This window comes from Mesocricetus auratus, unplaced genomic scaffold, assembly GCF_017639785.1.
Source record: "Mesocricetus auratus isolate SY011 unplaced genomic scaffold, BCM_Maur_2.0 Super-Scaffold_100011, whole genome shotgun sequence".
Classification (NCBI taxonomy): domain Eukaryota; kingdom Metazoa; phylum Chordata; class Mammalia; order Rodentia; family Cricetidae; genus Mesocricetus; species Mesocricetus auratus.
Window position 1 is genome coordinate 3,739,211 of NW_024429195.1, and position 8,858 is coordinate 3,748,068.

Here is an 8,858-nt window from a genome sequence, read left to right on the forward strand (position 1 = left end):
AAATCCAACACCCCTTCATGATAAAGGTTTTGGAGAGATCTGGGATAACAGGAACATACTTAAACATAATAAAAGCTATATACAGCAAACCAACAGCCAACATCAAACAAAATGGACAGAAACTCAACGTAACTCCTCTAAAATTAGGAACAAGACAAAGCTGTCCACTCTCTCCATACCTTTTCAATATTGTACTTGAAGTTCTAGCCAGAGCCATACGACAACAAAAGGAGATGAAGGGGATACAAATTGGAAAGGAAGAGGTCAAACTTTCACTACTTGCAGATGATATGATAGTTTACATATATGACCCAAAGAACTCTACCAGGGAACTCTTACAGCTGATTAACACCTTCAGCAAAGTGGCAGGCTACAAGATCAACTCAAGAAAATCAGTAGCCCTACTACATACAGATGATAAAAGGGCTGAGAAAGAAATCAGAGAAACATCACGCTTTACAATTGCCACAAACAACATAAAATACCTTGGGGTAGTGCTAACCAAACAAGTGAAAGACCTGTATCACAAGAACTTTGAATCTTTAAAGAAAGAAATTAAAGAAGCAATCAGAAAATGGAAAGATCTTCCATGCTCTTGGATTGGTAGGATCAACGTAGTAAAAATGGCAATCCTGCCAAAAGCCATCTACAGACTCAATGCAATCCCCATTAAAACACCAGTACAATTCTTCACAGACATTGAAAGAACAATAATCAATTTTGTATGGAAAAACAAAAGACCCAGGATAGCCAAAACCACCCTGTTCAACAAGGCAACGTCCGGAGGCATCACCATCCTTGACTTCAAGCTCTATTATAGAGCTATAGTCCTGAAAACAGCTTGGTACTGGCACAAAAATAGACAGATAGACCAATGGAATCAAAGTGAAAACCCTGATATTAACCCACACATGTATGAACATCTGATCTTTGACAAAGAAGCTAAAACTATACAATGGAAAAAAGAAAGCATCTTCAACAAATGGTGCTGGAATAACTGGAGGCTGGCATGTAGAAGAATGCCGATCGATCCATGTTTATCGCCATGCACAAAACATAAGTCGAAATGGATTAAAGACCTCAACATAAATCCAGCCACACTGAACCTTTTAGAAGAGAAAGTGGGTGGTACCCTTGAAAGAATTGGTACAGGAGACGGCTTCCTGAACATAACACCAGTAGCACAGACAGTGAGATCAACATTTAATAAATGGAACTGCCTGAAAATGAGAAGCTTCCGTAAGGCAAATGACATAGTCAGCAAGACAAAAAGGCAGCCCACAGAATGGGAAAAAATATTAACTAGCCCCACATCTGACAGAAGGCTGATCTCCAAAATTTACAAAAACTCAAGAAGCAATTCTCCAAAACACCAAAGAATCCAATTTAAAAGTGGGCTACAGAACTAAATGGAGAATTTTCAATAGAGGAGTCTAAAATGGCTGAGAGGCACTTGAGAAAGTGCTCACCATCCTTAGTCATCTGGGAAATGCAAATCAAAACAACTCAGAGATACCATCTCACTCCTGTCAGAATGGCTAAAATCAAAAACACCAATGACAATTTATGCTGGAGAGGATGTGGTGAAAGGGGAACACTCCTCCATTGCTGGTGGGAGTGTCATCTTGTACAGCCAGTTTGGAAATCAGTATGGAGATTCCTCAGAAAAATGGGAATAAACCTACCACAAGACCCAGCAACTCCACTCTTAGGCATATATCCAAAAAATGCCCATTCATACAACAAGGATGTCTGTTCCACTATGTTCATAGCAGCATTATTTGTAGTAGCCAGAACTTGGAAGCAACCTAGACGTCCCTCAACCAAAGAGTAGATAGAGAAATTGTGGTACATTTACACAATGGAGTACTATTCAGCAGAAAAAAACAATGGAATCCTGAGATTCGCAGGCAAATGGATAGCACTAGAAGAAGCCTTCCTGAGCGAGGTAACCCAGTCACAAAAAGAGAAACATGGCATGTATTCTCTCATATATGGATTTTTGACATAGATCTGGGGAGTGCCAGCCTACAATCCTATGGCCAGAGAGTCTGGGAAACAGAACCTTCATTCAGTGGCTGATGGTAGCAGAGGCAGATTCCCACGGCTAAGCACTGAGCTGAACTCAAGGAATCTAGTGACAGAGAGGGAGGACTGATGACCAAAGAGGTTAAGACTGGGCTGGTTTAACCCCCAGAAACAGCTGACCTGACAAGGGATAGCTCTTGAATCCCAGACTGATGGCTGGGAATCCTGCATGGTACTGATCTAGACCCCCTGAATGTGTGTGTCAGTGAGGAGGCCTAGGTAATCTATTGATCTTTGGGTAGTAGATCAGTATTTATCCCGGGTATACAAATGGACTTTGGGCTCCCATCCAACAATGAGAGATGCACCCTCACCCTGAATTCTTGGGGGGAGGGACCAGGCCCTGTCCTAGATGAAATGACAGTCTATAGACACCCCCTTGGAGGGCCTCACACTCCCTGGGGAAATGAGGGGATATTGCGGGGGGGTTGGTGGGAGGGCACGGGAGGAGGAGATGGAAACAGAGAGGGACCTGGAATTGACATGTGAAGCAGCTTTGTTTCCAATTTAAATTTAAATTTAAAAATAAAAATATCTAAAAAAATAATAAATTATAAAAATAATAATCTATGTTCTCTTGACGGGAAAAATGGAATATCTCTTTCTAACGCACACACACAACATAGTTGAAATGGAGACAGACAGACAGACAGACAGACAGACAGAATTTACTTAGGCTGGCATTTCTAATGAACTTAATATTAGAGAAATCAAAGAATTGAGGCAATCCATGTTCAAAGCAAACATCTGCACTGGATATCATGTGTGCTTTAAGTACATATAAAGAATCACTAAAGATAAACTATACAATCTCTTTTAAAACAGCAGTATTACTTATTGAAGCAATTCAATCAGACAGATAGCACTCACTGGCACACAAGCCCATCTCTATACTTGTGAGAGTGAAAATTATCTCGGTGACTTCCCATTAAAAGAAAAGGAAGGTCACAACAACAATTAGAGCAGCTCACATCACCATCACCACGGCGATGTATTCACTAATGAATCACATGTACAGAGAATGAATTTTGCTTCCCTTGATTTCTGCTAGAGTCCCTCTATTTCCTAACGAATAGTCACTTGCAAGTAAACTAAGCTTTGCCAAAAGCCACATAGTAGTTGAATGGATTAGGAAACAACATCCATCTTTTTGTTGTCTATAGGAAACCTGCCTTACCTTAAAAGAGAAGCTTTCAAGTGGAGCAGTGAAAGCATGTATTCCCAGCCAATGGGACCAGGAGATAAACAGGTGTCACTATTTTACTAACTGAGAAAACGGTTGTCCAGTCAAAATTAGTCAGTAAACACTAAAAAAAGAAAACAAAACAAAATATGTAGTTCTGCTCAAGAAAGCAACTACTGAGGAGGACAATATATGCACCAAACTCTGGAGCCCCATATTCTATAAAAAGAATATTGCTATACTTCAAATAACAGACTGATGCTGAACCAGTAACAGCATCTGTGATTCCAGCAGCCCAGCTTCTTCAGTAGGCAGGTTATCTGGACAATAATTAAACAGAAAAACTTTCGAATTAAATGGCTTCATACATCAAAGAGAATTAACAGTTATCTACAGAATAGCCTACCAGAATAAAAAAAAATATTCACACTACTCAGCAGGCCATAGAAGTTTTTTCGTTTTGGGAACACAAAACAAATTTTAACAGATAAAGAAAAGTTTAAACACTCTATGTAACCTATCTGACCATAATGCAATAAATCTCAGAATAAAGAGCAAAATAATTTATAGGTGTTACAGTAACTCATGGTGATTAAACAGCACTTCACTTAATGGTGTATGGCTCAAAGAATAAACCAAGAAGTAATTTTCCTTTTAAATCTTGGAAATGAACTTGAAAACACAGCATATTTAAAACCTCTTGGACACATTAAAACAATCCTAAGACACATTTTCTTAGTTCTAAGTACCTATACTAAAAATATAATCAATACTAGATGGACTCAGTGAGTTGTTTCTATTTATTTATTTGATTATATATTGTTACATTAATAATCAAAAAATGAAAGCTGAGGGCTAAGAAACAAGGGGACATAGGAAGTGTCATAGGGAGAGGAAGGATATAGGAAATTATGTAAATATAGTATAAATATATGAAATTTTAAGGTGAGATTTTATTTTAAAATAAAAATAACTATTTCTATAAGGACTCTATTTCCATCTAAATAAAAATAAGTGTAAAACATCTTTATGAAGTCATACCCAGTAAAAATGTCAAATCCTTATGTCACAATTACTTTTCTCAATGTCAATACTTTTCTCAATGATTTTTAGGTACCACTGTTAGCTGAAATGTGCAAACTATAAATTATTATTCTTTAAATGTAATATTTATATCATATAAAAACAAGAGTAAAATTAATGATTTAATGAATCAACTCAAGGGTTTGAAAACACAAGAACTCACTAAATCACACCAGAAGACTAAGAAATATTAAAAACCAATGTAGAAATTATTCAAATACAAACAAGAACAAAATAATAAATAGAATCAATTACTTACTCTAGGAACTGGTTGTTTAAAAGTTAAATAAATAATGTTAGAAAACCCTTAGCTGAGTTAATCAAAAGAAAGAAAAAGAAGACCCAAATTAATAAAACTAGAAACAAGCATGACAGCATCACAACAGACACAAATAAATTCAGAGAACCATGGGGGTATCTTTAAAGACCTACAGTCCATCTCACTAATATGGAGAACCTAAAAAAAAAGATACATTTACAAAGATATTGAAATGCCCAAAGTTACACAAAAGAGGTCAACAACTTTAGTAGACCCATTGCTTAAATATAAAAAAAAAAAAGAATTTTGAGACCAATAAAAGGTCTTATGTCTAAAGAACCTAGGTGCCGATGAATCCACGCAGAATTCTACCAGCATTTCCAAGAGTGCTTCTCACACTAGTACTAACAAACAGAAGCAGATGGAGGGGTTTTGGACTCAATGAAGCCAGCGTTACTCTGCTATCAAAGTCAAGCGAAGCTAAAAGAGATAAATGGAATTATAGGCCCAGATCTCTGATGAATATAGGTGCAAACTTTTTCCGTAAAATATTTGCAAAGTGAGTATCTGTAGGAATAGATTTTTTTAAAAATCCATTATGATCAAGTTGGCTTTATCCTGGACATACAAGGATGATTCAACATGTAAATAAATCAGTGTAATAAAAGTGTAAATGGATTTGAAGACAAAGAAACCACATCTCAATAGACGAAGAACAATACATTTGACAAAATGTAACATCCTGGCACTAGAAAATAGTCTTAGAGAGAATAGAATTGGCAGGAAACATAGTTCAACCTAATAAAAGCTATCTTTGGTTGGCAAGCCCTTATCCAGCATTATTTTAAACAGAGAAAAATCTGAAGCAATTCCACTAAAATGAGGAATGAGACAAGGCTGTTCGCTCTTCCCATTCTTTGTCAATATAGTACTTGAATCGCTAAGTAGAGCAAAAATGTGAGAGAAGGAAATTAAGGGCACACAAATAGGAAAAGGGAGTCAAGTAATTCCTGTTTTCTTTCTCTTGTCTATGTTGCACCATTGGTTTATGTGTGTACTTTCGTGCAAACACCATGCTGTTTTTGTTACTGTGGCTCTGTAATGCAGTTTGAAATTTGGCATGTGATACCTCTTGTAGTTTTTGCTGTTTTGTTGTTACTGTTGAAAACGGCTTCACCTGTCTGGGTCTCTTGTGCTTCAATATGAATTTTAAGGTTTTTTTTTCTATGTCTTTGAAGAAATTGAGTTTGCGTCTTGATTGAGATTGTGCATTGAATCTGTACATTACTTTTGTGAGATTTTTTTCATTTCCACAATATTAGCACGTGTAGCCTTTCCATGTTCTACTGTTGTCCTCTGTTTCTTTCTCCCATGTTTCAAAACACTGATGGCACAGACATTTCAAATTCTTGGCTTGTTTTGTGCGATTTGTCTATTGCGAATGAAATGGGTTTCTGCCTTAGTGTCTGCCACTGATGAGTAGGAAGGCTATCATTTCTGTGTGTTAATTTTGTATTCTGCACTTTGCTGGAAGTGCTTATGGAGTTCTAAGCATTTTCTTGTGGAGACTTAGGACCTCTAAGTTACAGTCTCTTACTTAGAGGTACTTTCACATTTGTACCCCTTGTGTTTATTCTTTTAACTTGTCACATGAGAATGAAAATAGCAAACACCTCTGTGTTGATGATGAATTTAGTGGAAATGCTTCGAATTGTGACCCATTAAACACTGTCTTGCTATGTATATATAGCTTCTATTATGTCAAGATAGACTCCTTCTGTTCTGAGTTACTTCATGACTTTTTCTTTTTCTAAGAATGGATGGGCACTTTGTTTTCAGTTGTCTGGTGAAAGACGTTATCTATACCTGTCTTATAATTTAGCCACCAGCTTAAGTGGAATTTTAAAAATAACAGTCAATAGCGCCGTTAAAAATCTTTTTCCTTTTTCTGTTAATTTTTCACACAGCATGACAAAGAAGCCATTTGCAACTAATGCCCATTGTCAAAGGGAAAAATCAGTTTTCTACAAATGGAGGGCTATAGGGTATATCAACCATACTCCAGGACAGGTCCCATGCCCAGGAGTAGTTGGCCAACACAGTTCTTCAATACTTTTAACATGAAAAGCTATTGGAGTTTTAAATTTTATTTATTTATTTATTTGTTTATTTATTTATTTATTTTGAGGCAGAATTTCTCTGTGTAGCTTTGGGGCCTGTCCTGGAACTCGCTCTGACTGTTTCCAAAACTATTGAGACAGTGACCATGTGATTTTGTCCCTGATCCCACTTATGCCATTTATAACACTTGCTGATTTGCATATTGAACTATCCGTCTGTCTCTGGAATAAATTCTACTTGATTGTGGTAAATGTTTTGTTTTGTTTTGTTTCGATGTACTATTGGGCTTGCAAGTGTGTTGTTGAGAGTCTTGCATGGGTGTTCATTAGGGTTGGCTTGTCTGCAATTTTATTAACTGTGTCTTTATTTGGCTTGGGACTGAGGGTAAGGCTAGCTTTGTAGAAAGTGTTTGGTGGTGGTCTTTTTATTCTCTCATGTACAAGATTGAGAAACATTACTATTGGTTCATTGAAGGATAATAAGGTTAATAAAATTCACTAGTGAATCCATCTAGGTCTGACCTATTGAGAGACTTTAAATTATTGTCTCAATCTTACCTTAGTTTAATTTTGGCAGGATACATGCATTAAAATTATTTTAGGCTTCATAATTAACTATAATGTTTTTTAGGTAAAATCTGTATATTTCTGGATTATCTTGGTATCTGTTGCAATGGCTTCTCTTTTGTCTCTAACTATGAATTTGGTTCATTTTCTGCTGGTTACTTTGGCTAACGGTTTGTTTATATTGTTTATATTTCCAAATACCTTTGTCTCTTTCTTTTTCCTACTGTTTTTGATGTTGTTTCCATTTCATTAGTTTCTTTCCTGATCTTTTCATTTTTTCTGTCTACTGACTGGGGGTCTCACTTTTTCTTTGCCCAGGACCCTAAGGAGTATTGTTGAACTACTTGTTTGAGATCTCTGACTACTTTTTATTTTGGCATTTACTTATTTTTGAGTTCTCTCTCTGGGATTTTATTTAACTCGATTTCATCAGATGGCATTACAGTTGGGTTAAAATAACTTGTCTTGGTTTTTCCATGTTTCTCATGTTAGTGAATTATGATTTGTGCATCTGATATGAGTTTTTGCTTGGTTTGTTTCTTAATTAGCTATGTTCTTCCAGTTGGACTATTTGTTGTGGTCAAGTGAGACTTGATTGTGGACCACTGAATGTTTAGCTAGTGAAACAGCTGTACGTGGTGTAAATTCACTATCATTTCCTAAATAGGGTATTAATTTTGTGAGAGACCATTGCTTCTAGATGTTAATACTGTGGTGCTAGACAGTTAAGAATAGTAGCCCCCTTGGCTTCAATAACTGTTGGAGGATAAGTCATCAAAGGTGTTACACGGTGCCGCTGGATGTTAGCAAGATTAGAAGCTTGAGGAAACCAAGGTGTATACCAGTAGTAGCTTCTAGACCAACTTTAAAACAAAGTACGGAAAAGATCTCAGAAAGAAAAGATGGGATACTGTTGGGGTCCACAGATATTAGAGACAGTTAACAGCTATAGAAGGCAGTAATTAACAGCCCAAAAGTGGAGGAGAAAAGGGCAATAAAAAAAGAGAGGGAAGGAGTGAAGAATAAGCGTGGGAATATACGAGATATGGGTGGAGAGCATAGTAAAGAATGCCTTATAGAATTCTATGCCAAGAAGCAGTACCAATGGTCCTGGAATTTGAGAGATACGTAATCAGAAGCCAGACCGTCGTGTGACATGTGTGCAAGAGTGGATATCTAAAAACAGAAAGAGAAAAAGAACACTTAGGCAGCGAATTGGGGCATAGCTGGGCTGGGTTAAAAGGTGGAGTTCTCGACTCTCTCTGGCTCTGGCAGGTTCCAAGTGGTGCTGTAGTGGTGGGGGTTGGAGAGGGTGTGGGGGTAATAGCAGGCGACAGCTATTGTGTCCTAGCTGCTTAGGTGTTCCTTGAAGTTCCAGTGTCGCGGTGGAGAGATTAGACCCTCTCCGATGGTTCTCCTGGGCCTCTGAAACCTACAGTGGTCTCTTCCGGCTCTGCAGGTCCAGGGCATGTCAGGGACAGCGGTTCCCCTGCAGACCCTGTCCCCATGACTTCTACTTCTCAGTCTTAGCGTCACCTTCCACTGGCTGATGAGGGTC